The sequence below is a fragment of the Schistocerca serialis genome, chromosome 1, assembly GCF_023864345.2.
Source record: "Schistocerca serialis cubense isolate TAMUIC-IGC-003099 chromosome 1, iqSchSeri2.2, whole genome shotgun sequence".
Taxonomy (NCBI): domain Eukaryota; kingdom Metazoa; phylum Arthropoda; class Insecta; order Orthoptera; family Acrididae; genus Schistocerca; species Schistocerca serialis.
This window is the reverse complement of record NC_064638.1, coordinates 916863748-916877439: the sequence shown is the minus strand read 5'-3', so window position 1 is coordinate 916877439 and position 13692 is coordinate 916863748.

The following is a 13692-nucleotide window of genomic DNA, read 5'->3' as shown; positions in this document are numbered from 1 at the left end:
AAAGCACGTCTTCAGCGAGTTCGCCCAACAAAATCAATGGCAGATGTTCTTCTTTTGCATGACAATGCAAGACCACACACCAGTCGTCACACCTCTGACGAGATTGTCAAAATTGGATGGGAAGTTTTGCCTCATCCCCCATACAGCCCTGACCTGGCACCATCAGACTTCCATCTGTTCGGGCCACTAAAAGAAGCTCATCGTGGGATTCATTTTGAAGATGAGGAGGCCGTCAAAACATCCGTGCGTCAATGGCTTAGGAAGCAGAGCTGTGATTTTTACCGTGCTGGGATACATGCCCTTGTTCAAAGATGGACCAAAACTGTAGAGATGGGCGGAGATTACATTGAAAAATGACAAACTGATCCTCAATGTTGTGGTTTTCAACCTATGTAATTGCATTTAAATTTCCTGACAATTAAACGCAAAAAAAAAATAGGAGGCATTACTTTTTGACTGACCCTCGTATATGAGGAACAGCAAGGGCCCAAGCACTGATCCCTGTGGCACTCCATGCTGCACAATTCCCCACTCAGAGTCCACTATATATTGTGATACACTATCTGAAACATCTAGAATAATCTTCTGCTTCCTATTTTCGAGGTACGATTTTAACCAGTTCCCTACAGGTCCTGTAATTCCACAATGACAGGCCTTCTTGAAGCGTATCTGGTGATCTACACAGTCAAACGCCTTTGATAGGTCGCATAAGACACTAATTGACAGCCTCTTGCTGTTTATAGACTCTAGAACATCATTTGTGAATGAGAAAATTGCGTTATCTGTTGAAACTCCCTTTTGAAAACCAAACTGCTGACTGTTAATGATGTTCAGGTCACCAAGGTGTGCCACAATCCTGTTGTACAGAGCTTTTTCTAGGACTTTTGAAAATATTGTTAATAGAAAGATAGGGCGATAGTTTGACACATTTGTAGCATCCCCTGCTTTGTACAGGGGCCTGACAACAGAGTATTTCATTCTGTATGGAAACACTCCTTGTTGCATGGATGTGTTGCAGATGTGAGACAAAACTTCGGTCACTTCACTACAGTAAGCCTTCAACAGCTTGCTTGAAATATCGTCGATACCAGCAGAATGTTTATTTTTCAAAGACTGTATGATTTTTTTGATTTCATTGGCAGTAATGGGAAGCACACTTATTTGACTGAAAGGTTCTGGAAAATTATTTTTCATTATACAGGCAGCTTTATCTACAGAACCATGGCAACCTATCTGTGATGGGACAGTTAAAAAATGTTGGTTAAAGATTTCAGCAATTTCCTCACTATTAGTTATCTCTGAGTTGTCAACCGTTAAAACAATATTTTTGTCTTTGGTGTAGTTTACAGTCCGTGTTTCTCTCTTTATCACATTCCAGATTGTTTTAATTTTATTTTCAGAATTAGCTATACACATACTTTTAAAGTTTTTAATTACTTTGGCAAGAATTTTACAGTAGTGTTTATAATGTTTTAACCGAGCAGGGTTGTTAGAAGTCTTTGATGCTATGTAGAGTTGTCTTTTTCTTTGACAGGAAGCTATGATGCCCTTAGTGAGCAATGGTTTTTTTGCAGACCTAGCAGGTTGGACTCTGTATGACTTTTTTGGAAAAACACTTTCAAAGGTACCTGCTATCTCATTTGTGAATAAATTGTATTTTGAATTAGCAGTTTCTGCTAGATAAACAGGTGTCCAGTCAGTATGCTGAAGACGTGATCTGAACGTTTGAATAGCTTCCTCACTTATTTTCCTTACTGTTTTCCATCTAAGTGAGGTGTCACTCAGAGGAATTCCCAAGCTGTTGAAAGTAACTCGTTGTCCGTCATGGTCAGACAGACCATTTATAACCATTTCAATATTAATATGGTTGACTTTACTCTGATCAACAAAAACGTTATCAATGAGAGTACTGGAGGATGTTGTGGTTCTGGTGGGCGAGCTAACCATGGGAACAAGGTTGTACGTGCACATGATATTTTCAAACTCCACCTTGCAGGGAGAATTAACCAAGAAATCTATGTTAAAATCCCCAACAACTACCATGCCCCTATTTTTTCTACTTATGTACAACAAAAGAGTACCTAATTGTTTAACAAACACTTTAAAATTACCAGATGGTACCCTGTAAACTGCCACAACTGTTAATCTGGAGACAGTGTCTGGCACCTCAATAGCACATACTTCAAAATGTAGCTCAAAGCAGAATCTTTGTACATCTATTGCCGTGAACAAGACATTGTTTTTTACATATACAGCTACTCCTACTTTGTCCATATTGTTCCTGCAATAAGACATTGCCAAAACATAGTTGGGAATAGGGACCACTTCAATACCAGCAGTGATGTGGTGTTCTGTCAGACACAGAATGTGGGCACTGTTTATACCTTTTGTGTCTTCTATATTTGCTGTGAACTGATCCAGCTTGCAGTATAGGCCTCTTATGTTCTGATGAAACACTGTTAACTTTGGTTTGTCTTTAATTGTATTGCTGTTAGAGTGAACTTTCGTTTGTGTATTAATTACTTGTTGCAGATTTTTGTTACTGAACCAAATCCTGCTAGAGTTGGCCCAGCTCACTAGTTTCCCTAGTTAGTTAGGGCTATGACTGGTCTGCTTTCATGATCGTTATTGTTTAGGCCTATTATTTCATGAAAAGCTTTTCCAATGTCTGCTGCTAGTTTATTTTTGCCAAACTGATTTAGATGTAGTCCATGCTTTGTGAAGCAGTGTCTCTCATACCTGTCTGTATCCAGTAGTGTCACATTCGTAAACTTAGTGCAAAAGTGTTTCAGTTTACTATTCGTTAGGCGAATTTCTCTGTTCACACAAGACCAGTCTGCCAGGTCATATCTCGTGGGCACAGATGTTAGTATTATGTTTGTGTGCTGTAATAACTGCAGCAATACGAGTAGCTTTTTAATGAAAGTGCTGGCCTCGTTGCAATAAACATCCTTTGCTCCTGCGATTATCGCAACACAGTCTTTTTCCGTGAATTTAGCACATTCTGTGTGTATGTCTTCTACCACATTCACGAATTTTGCTCCTGGTTTAACAATTGCTGATATACACGAACCATCTTGAAATATTGCGAGCATGACTGTCTCCAAATATTTTTCCGTTATATTTCCATTGTGTTTGTTTACGTACGCGATCGGAACTTTTTCTTACGCAACCACGCGTGTTTTGTGTACACGTGTTGCCGTCTACTACAATTTTAGATGCACTGTTTTTGTTATTTGAATTATCACTGTTTATCAAGCACTGAACTTTGTCCACTGTTGAGGCTTCTTAATTCACTTGTGGGTTTCCTTTCTTGTATATAAATGTGGCGTCGTCGACGGTTACGTTTTCACGACATACATAACACCGATCTACACACACTGTCGAAGCACTACTGTTTTGTAGAGCTGTATATCGGTCTTGGAGGACAGCGTATTTCACTTCTAGCACTTCAATATCGGTTTGTAGCATTCTGATTATTTCATCATTATTTTTGATAATGTTTGAAAATTTACTTTCACACACGGCTGCTATGCACGGCTCACAGGTCCACAAATAGTCATCAGTTACGAGTTTTAAGTTGATCTTGCAGCAATTTTCATGAAACCAGTACTTGCAGGTTCTACATTGAATTATCAAGCACTGAACTTTGTCCACTGTTGAGGCTTCTTTATTCACTTGTGGGTTTCCTTTCTTGTATATAAATGTGGCGTCGTCGACGCTTACATTTTCACGACGTACATAACACCGATCTACACACACTGTCGAAATACTACTGTTTTGTAGAGCTGTATATCGGTCTTGGAGGACAGCGTATTTCACTTCTAGCACTTCAATATCGGTTTGTGTCATTCTGATTATTTCGTCCTTATTTTTGATAATGTTTGAAAATTTACTTTCACACGCGGCTGCTATGCACAGCTCACAGGTCCACAAATAGTCATCAGTTACGAGTTTTAAGTTGATCTTGCAGCAATTTTCATGAAACCAGTACTTGCAGGTTCTACACTGAATTATCAAGCACTGAACTTTGTCCACTGTTGAGGCTTCTTTATTCACTTGTGGGTTTCCTTTCTTGTATATAAATGTGGCGTCGTCGACGGTTACGTTTTCACGATGTACATAACACCAATCTACACACACTGTCGAAACACTACTGTTTTGTAGAGCTGTATATCGGTCTTGGAGGACAGCGTATTTCACTTCTAGCACTTCAATATCGGTTTGTGTCATTCTGATTATTTCGTCCTTATTTTTGAGAATGTTTGAAAATTTACTTTCACACGCGGCTGCTATGCACAGCTCACAGGTCCACAAATAGTCATCAGTTACGAGTTTTAAGTTGATCTTGCAGCAATTTTCATGAAACCAGTACTTGCAGGTTCTACACTGAATTATCAAGCACTGAACTTTGTCCACTGTTGAGGCTTCTTTATTCACTTGTGGGTTTCCTTTCTTGTATATAAATGTGGCGTCGTCGACGGTTACGTTTTCACGATGTACATAACACCAATCTACACACACTGTCGAAACACTACTGTTTTGTAGAGCTGTATATCGGTCTTGGAGGACAGCGTATTTCACTTCTAGCACTTCAATATCGGTTTGTGTCATTCTGATTATTTCGTCCTTATTTTTGAGAATGTTTGAAAATTTACTTTCACACGTGGCTGCTATGCACGGCTCACAGGTCCACAAATAGTCATCAGTTACGAGTTTTAAGTTGATCTTGCAGCAATTTTCATGAAACCAGTACTTGCAGGTTCTACACTGAATGCCTTTACGAACTTTTCTGATACACAATTTATAATTACTATTACTTTTATCCTCATAACTGCGAGCTGAACCTACACGTACTTTCTCTATCGGCGCCATCTTCATCACACAAGATCTAAATATAATGAAACAAGAACAAAAACAAGTATTCAAGGATTTGCAAGATGCTGTCTCACAGAAATTCAATGACTTAGACAAAAATGTTTGCACTGAAATTGAAGAAAAATTGAACAATATGAAAAAGCAAGTAAATCATGAAGTACTTTCTGAAGTTAACAGTAACATTATGGAGTTAAAACAGAAGGTAGATTCTTTTGACAACCATCATGATCTAGTAGAGCATAAGATAAAGAAAATAACAGATATGTACACAAATATTGAAGCCACACAAAACCAGTTGTGTTTGACAGTAAAAAAGGTAACCACTCTTGTTAAAAGACTAAATAAAGACTATGAAGGTGTAGCTCTAGCTGTAGAAGAGCTTACTTTAAGGGTAGCAACACTAGAAGTTGAGTCAGCATGTGGTAAGTAGGAGAGAGAGAAGTTCAATGAAAATCTGAGTGATATCATTAGTCAAGCTGAAGCAGGTACATTGGATAAGGGTAATATCATCCCAGAGATGTTAGTAAAAGATTGCAAGTTATACACAGATATAGTAGAAAAGGCTATTCAGAAAAAAGAAAATAAATTAGTGATCAAGGGAAACATTAACCTACAAGCCATGGAAAATAGGCTCCACAATATTTTAGAAGAAAATGTTACCAGATCTCAAAATATGCATGTAAATAATACACAGGCTACTGTGGACAAACCATAACCTGTTGGTATTCATCCACAAACTGTCATGAGTCCCACAGTAGATACCAGTGAAAGTTGTACAGTGAAAATGTAAACATACCCACAACTCCAATACCTGAGCAATTACCAACCAGAATTACAGGTAACTATAACAACAAAATAAATACGACTGAAAATGCCATGTGTCTATCAACTATTTTTACAGATGAAGGTTTGCTACAGTTTCCTACATTCACTACCGAAGGTAAAAGAATGAATCCAGTGGTATAAGCTTTCCTCAACAAATACTGGTCTGAGGCAGTGCAAGAAAGAACCAGACGTGAGGTTTTCAAACCCGCACCATTCAACAGCAAATACGGAAGTTTACGTGATACTTTGAAAAATACCTGAACAAGACACACTACTGGATGAACCCAGTATCACAGGTAGACATGTTAAAAATTTTGAAAAGTTGTTTACCATCACACATTAGAGAAAAATTAGTCACAATGCCAAAGTATGACACTGAAAGCTTTCTGTCATTCTATCAACTTAATCTATGAGGAAAGCCCTGTACCCAGTAGAGCAACAGAAAATCAGGTACAATAACAACATAATTATGTAAATCAGTCAGTAAAACATGATCTAAACACATAGCAAGGCTGGTACACACAACAGTAAAGTGACATACCCAGAGGTAATGAGTACAGTAATAGGAATGGAAAAAACAAAGTTTTAAAAGACATATTCAAAACAAAAGGAGTAATTTCAATGCACAAGCGAATTACAATCCTCCATCACAAGACCCTATGCCAAACATGAACAGAAACAGTCAGCTGCAGCAGTGGCTGATGTGTGGCACCAATAACATGCCTTATGCTGTACTGCAGCAGACCTTTGGACAGCAAAATATCGGCATAGCAGCCAATGTCACAAATTGGCGAAGTATCTGCAGAGTGCAACTAACTGAAATTACTCCAGGTAATGAATTAAGTCACACTTCGCCATTGGAAAACAGCAATCGGTTGTAGCTAAGCCCCAGGCTATTGACCTCTCTGCTAGTGGGGGCAAAGCAAAACTACAAACCTGTTTTGTAAGGTTTGACAAACATAGTGGCATCAAGGATGATCTCTATCAGCATGAGTTAGATACAACAAATAATATCCAGGAAGAACAAGTACAAGCAATCATTAAGGTGAAAGTATTTAATATTGACACACAGTTAATTTTAGATACAGGTTCAACTACCAACCTAATGTCAAATGCATTTTTCTGAGAATTGAAGAAGGGGGGTAAATTCTAAGGTGCAAACTGCTACAGGCAGTAAGACTAAATTGGTTAAATATCAGGCACTTATTCCACTACAAATTGAACATTTTACAGTGAAGTGCAATTTTCTTATAAGTGACGAACTTATAGTTAAGTGTCTTTTTGTCATGGATACATTTAGCATACACAAAACACAGATTGATGGTAAATGCCACTTTTATGTAAAGGATCAGATTTTTTCTATTGATTTAGCCAAAACACCCGATGAAAGTAACAAAAACAAACCAGAGTCAAATGTAAGTGACGAACTTATAGTTAAGTGTCTTTTTGTCATGGATACATTTAGCATACACAAAACACAGATTGATGGTAAATGCCACTTTTATGTAAAGGATCAGATTTTTTCTATTGATTTAGCCAAAACACCCGATGAAAGTAACAAAAACAAACCAGAGTCAAATGTAATAGTACAATATATCTTCCAACTGTATATTTCACAAACAAATTTGATACCCTATTTTAGTCCTATATTACCGGTAAGCAAACAAGTTGGGTCCGTAAGATTAGTTCTTGATGCTAGAGGTATCAATAAGGTTTTAGTACCAGTATTCATAAGAACAGACAACTTGGACAAACAACTCCTAAAGTTTTACATTACAAAATGTTTCAGCACACTCGGTCTCAACATGTCCTACTGGAAAAATAAGCTACATGACAAAAGTAAAAAATATACAGCATTTGTTTGTGGTGGCAGAAGTTACAAATTCCGTGTTTTACCTTTTGGACTGAACATTAGCACAGGCATGTTTATATCTGCATGGGACAAGGTTTTAGGATCAGAATTACTTAGCAAAGTCACTGTTTATGTAGCTGACATGCTAATAGCCATACCCACTTGGTTAGAACATATCAAGCTGATTGAACAGGTACTTCAATGATTTGCAGATTATGAAGTAACAGCCAATTTAAAAAAATCTAGTTTTGGTAGGAAGCAAGTCAGATTTTTAGGACATGTTCAGTCAGAACAAGGTATATTACCTGATGCCATATACAATTGTCCAGCTCCAAGGAATAAAAAACACCTAAAAGCTTTTTTATGACTAGCATCCTTTTTTCATAAATTCGTACCACAGCATCTGATGAATATTGATGCATTACTCAACTTGTTATGAAAAAATAGGCCTTGGTTATGAGATGATAAGTGTCAGGAGGTCTTTAATAACACTAAGCAGGCATTAGTCAATGAAAAATTGTTGACCACCCTGACATGTCCAAGGATTTTTGTCTATGCATAGGTGCCTCATCTCAGGGGGCTGGGGGCATGCTTGTTCCACATGCAAGAAGAAGAAGGTGAAGAAGTACCCAAGGTCATCAGTTTTGCTAGTTGCACATTATCCTAAGCAGAAAGATCTTACTCCATATCAGAATTGGGAAGTTTAGCTGTAATATGGGTATTTAAAAAGTTTGAATATTTTTTGTGGGGCAAGAATACCAAAGTTTACTGTCACTGTCATTTCTTTTAATATGCAAACTATTGCAACATAGATTAGCTAGGTGGTTTCTATATTTACAATAATTCAAACTCAAGTCATTTATATTAAAGGAAGTCAGAATGTTATTGCAGATACCTTGTCTAGGTTACAACAAGGCACAACCAAATAGGAATGCGATATGTATGTTTACCTAATTTACATACAAAGTAAATGGAAATACTAAGCAATTGCATCTACTATCTAAGAACTAAGAAACCTGTTGATATATGTACAAAGAGATTTAATTAAATAATAAGCTATATACAACATATTTACAAGCAAAAGGATGCATTATGGAAAAATGTACGAGCTGTATAAGCTAAGGACAAATGACAAAATACCGTTAAAAATGTCAAATAATTTTCTTTGCAAGGTAAATGATCATGATGGGTAACAGAGTACATGAATGTCTATAAATTTAAACAAGAATGGAAATATCTGTAGACAGATGTAATGACCACTGAGCTACGTAATGCAATTAGTTGTAAGTTCTTGTCTTTCAGCGAGCAGTGCCTCATCATGGCACTGAAGAACAGAATTACATCAAGAGCAGCAGGCACCAAATAAAGAAATGGGCCACACTTCGAGTAAACAATTTAGTTATAAGGATATTTATACAAAAGTCATACAAAGGTTCTGTCACTGACATTTAACTTGTGGGATTATGTTATTAAAGAGTCAATTAAGATTCAAGAGAGCTGCTTATCAGTTGTAATAGTGGCTACATCCTTAATAATGTCTGGCAGCCTACAATCAGTCTGATTAAAAAGAAGAAGGAGATATTCCACAACTAACTGACTTTGCGGGCAGATGGAGAAACAGCCAAAATGTGCGCAGCATATGTCCCTCGGCATGAAACTCAAACAGAGCAGCATTTTGGCAAGAGGAGGATGGGAGACAAAGCTGGATGAGCACCTGTATATGGATGCGGACTGCACACAGAGTGTCCTGTTGGATGGAGGGGGAGGAGGGGGGGCAGGAGATATAAGCTCAATGCCAGCTCCTAGCAAATCACTTCATCAGTGCAGCTGATGATGGCAACATGGCTGCTTGCTGGAATATAGTGTCCACTCCAGTTGAAATGATCAGTGTTCATATCCCTCTCATGTATCATAGTATACAATACTCATATTAATTTCATGACACATTCCAACAGACTCAAAATCATAAATCTAAAAACCTAATTTATTCTTATATTTTACAATAAGTAGAACTAATATATAAAAATGACATAATATTTATTTCAAATTTAATTTCAAATTGTAAATGTATTTTAAAATTTGTCATTACTCATACTTGTATAATTTACTCAAAAAACTTTTTTAAAAGAAGTATGTAATTGTGAAAGAAATGCTGTGGACATAATATAGATATATTTTATGATCTGTAAGATGCAATTTATTGTATTTTTGCAGTTGCTGGTTTTTGTGTAACAGTGATTATGGAGCAATGTGTAGGTAGTTGTTGAAAGATGTCTGTTAATAGAAGTTAGAACCCTGAAATGGTGTAAGTAGAAGTTGGTGTTTTATGGTGTGAGATGCTCTGCAGTATCTGTCATGAAATTATGGTGTTAAAGAAAGGAAACCAAATTGTGAAATTATACCAAAATATGAAATGCTAAAAATAAAAGGAAGAATGAAATGTTATCATGCAAGCATATCCAAATTGTCAATTAGAGACCCTGTAATACTTCCAGATGACATAATAATTATTTACAGAGTGCCACATGTATTAAATGAGTCACACTTTCAATGAAGATCAACAAGAACCAGATAAGTACATTTGTTTGGGTTGTTTTAATTGTTGTTTTGAATTTCCTTCTCATTTAAAACTGAAGAACTATAATACCTGAAGAAGTTTAAGAGAACAACTTATAACTTTTAATAGCAACAGAGCAGGGTTACATTGTAATCTGGATGCCTGTCTAGTAGAAGAAGAGAATTCGGATATTGTTGTTCATTTATGTTTTACATATCGACAACAAGGAAATATATATGAATTTATATGGAAAGCAATGCAAATGTTGAAATTATGGATGGATTGATACTCATATAACAATTAGAAATGGTGGATGATAATTATGATGAAAAATAAAGGTACTGGCCCAACCAAGATAAGTAGAAAATATTTCTTTTCAAATCTAGCATTTTTATTAAAGTGTATGTCCTACAAAAGTGTGGCTTAATGACAATAACTGAACAAAAATCTGAAGCAGAAATTGATGGGTGTGAGAATCTATTAGTTTTGGGAGACTATAATGAAACAAGCAAAAGAAGTAACATCAAACAATGGGATATCCTGGATGGAATAATGACAATATCATGAAAAGGAAAGACTGTTACTCACCAGATATTGGAGATGTTGAGTCACAGACAGACACAACAAAAAGACTACTAAACATTTAAGCTTTCACCCAGAAGGCCCTCTTCTGAAATAGACAACATACACATTCATGCAATCACAGCTCACACACATATGACCACTGTCTCTGGCTTCTGAGTCCTAACTGTGAGAAACTACACATGCTGGGAGAAGTAATTTGGGTGAGGGGCTAGCCGGGATGTGGAGGGGCAGGGAGAGCAGAATATGGGTGGCAGACAGTGTATGTCTGTTTATGGGAGCATACAGGGATGAGGTGGAGTGAGGGTAGGGCAGCTAGGGACAATCAGGAGGTATAGATGGTGAGGAGAAGGGGGGGGGGGGGAAGGAGGGAGGCAGAAAAGGAGGGAAGTAAAAAGACTGTGGGTGCACTGTGAGATAGAAGGCTGTGGAGTGGAAATGGGGAAGGAGGTAGGTGGGCGAAGGACAATGCCTACCGAAGGTTGAGGCCAGGAGTGTTATGTGAACATTGGATATATTACAGGAAGAGTTCCCACCTGCACAGTTAAGGAAAACTGGTGTTGGTAGGAAGACTCAAGATAGCACAGGCTGGGAGGTAGTCATTAAAACGAAAAATGTTGTGTTGGGGAGCATGCTTAGCAACAGGCAGGTTCAACTGTTCTTTGCTCACAGATTGTCAATGGTCATTTATGCAGACAAACAGCTTGTTGGTTGTTATGCCCACATAGAATGAAGCACACTAGTTACAGCTTAGCTTGTATATCACATAACAGGTATCACAGGTAGTCCTGCCTTTGATAGGATAGGTGATGCTTGTGGCCAGATTGGAGCAGCAGGTGGTCGGAGGATGTATTGGACAGGTCTTGCATCTAGGTCTACTACAGGGATATGAGCCATGAGACAGGGATTGTGTAGGAATGGACAAGGATATTGTGTAGGTTTGGTGCATGGTGGAATACCACTGTCAGAGGGGTAGGGAGGATAGTGGGTAGGATGTTCTTCATTTCAGGGCACGACGAAAGGTAGTCAAAATCCTGGTGGAGAATGTGATTCAGTTGCTCCAATCCTGGATGGCACTGAGTCATGAGGGAAATGCTCCTCTGTGCCAGACAGTGGAATTTTGGGAAGTCATGACTGAATGGAGAGATAAGGCATGGGAGATCTATTTCTGTGTAAGGTTAGGAGGGGAATTAGAGTCTGTGAAGGGCTCAGTGAGATCCTTGGTAGCACACCCACACTATTTTTACTTTCCTCTCCTCTCCCATTGTCTCTACCTCCTGACTGTACCTATCTGCCCTACCCTCTCTTGACCTCATCCCTGCATGCTCCCACAAACAGCATTACATTGTCCCTCACCTGTACCTTGCTTTTCCTTCACCTCCCCACCCCAGCTATCCCCATATCTCTCAGATTGCTTCTCCCATAATGCACAAAACAGTATGTTTGAAGCAGTAGAATCAAGAGATGCGGATTTGAAAAGTTTGTTATTGGGGCTACATCAAGAAAAGATGACCGCTCTGAAAACAGTATGATAATTGCTTAAACTCTCTAAACAAAAAATGCAAATTTTTATTTCACAGTGAAGTTAATGAAAAAATATACTAAGCCTTTGCTTTGAAAAATAACTTTATTTCTGCTGAAAGTAAAAGTGTTTTTGAGCTATTAGCAACTGAAACATGGGAGATTTTGATAAAAGGAACATCAATAGTTGCCAGTAGTGAAGTAAAAATTCATGTTGGCAGTGTTGTTGTTGTTGTGGTCTTCAGTCTGAAGACTGGTTTGATGCAGCTCTCCATGCTGCTCTAACTTGTGCTAGCCTCTTCATCTCCAAATAACTATGGCAACCTACATATTTCTGAATCTGTTTACTGTATTCACCTCTTGGTCTCCCTCTATGATTTTTACCACCCACACTTCTATTCTCTTTTTGTCTAAATTGTTTATTGTCCATATTTCACACTTCTGTATATGGCTACACTCCATACAAGTACCTCCAAAAAGACTTCCTAAAACTTAAATCTATATTTGATGTTAACAATTTCTCTTCTTCAGAAATACTTTTCTTGCCATTGCCAGTCTACTTTTTATATCCTCTCTACTTCAGCCATCATTAGCTATTTTGCTGCCCAAATAGCAAAACTCATCTACTACTTTAAGTGTCTTGTTTCCTAATCTAATTCCCTTAGCATAATCTACAATTTGACAAATTCCATTATCCTTGTTTTGCTTTTGTTGATGTTCATCCTATAAAGTATCTATTTAGCTCTATTCAAAAAGATGTTAAGAAAACCAGCCCTTCATTAATTCCAAAGTAATTAACAGCTTTGTCAAAAGTATTGTTTAGTAACTATATTTGTTAATGTCATGATTTAAACAAATAATTTGGCATGACCCTCATAGTAGAAGAAACAGCTAAAAAGAATCAATTTTTTGGTGTAGTCAATTAATTTAATGAAATAAGTTTTAATTGTAATTTCTGTAAATTAAACTTCAGACTATGTGTAGTTTCAGCACCTATTTTGTGATGATGTATCAGGGCCTGATTTTTGTTCACAAGACAGTCAGTCCACAGCCGAGTTTCTGGCAAGTAATCTGTGCTGGTTAGAACAGCAACACTGCTTCAAATTAACTGTGGAATAAGTGTTAAACAGTTAGGCCATGTGTAAAGACAGCGACAGTGCCTTCTCCATACGTACCTGATTATTCTTCAAGAACTGTGAACTTTGTGGTTAGGTTTTACTGCTCGTAGATGTTCAACAAGAAACTATTGTAGCAGTATGTGGAGTTTCACCTACTAACTATTAATGAGGCTTATTGAAGGTTACATAATAGTGCACTGGCCATATAACTGTTTAATATTGGGGGTTGTGCAAAGTGAAAATTTAAGTACTGTGAAACCCAACTGTGCACCTGTCAGCTACATGATTTACAGTAGAGTATGTCGGAATCCACCACCCATTTTTCAGCCAGTGTAGCAATGCAGTTCATTGATGCTGAG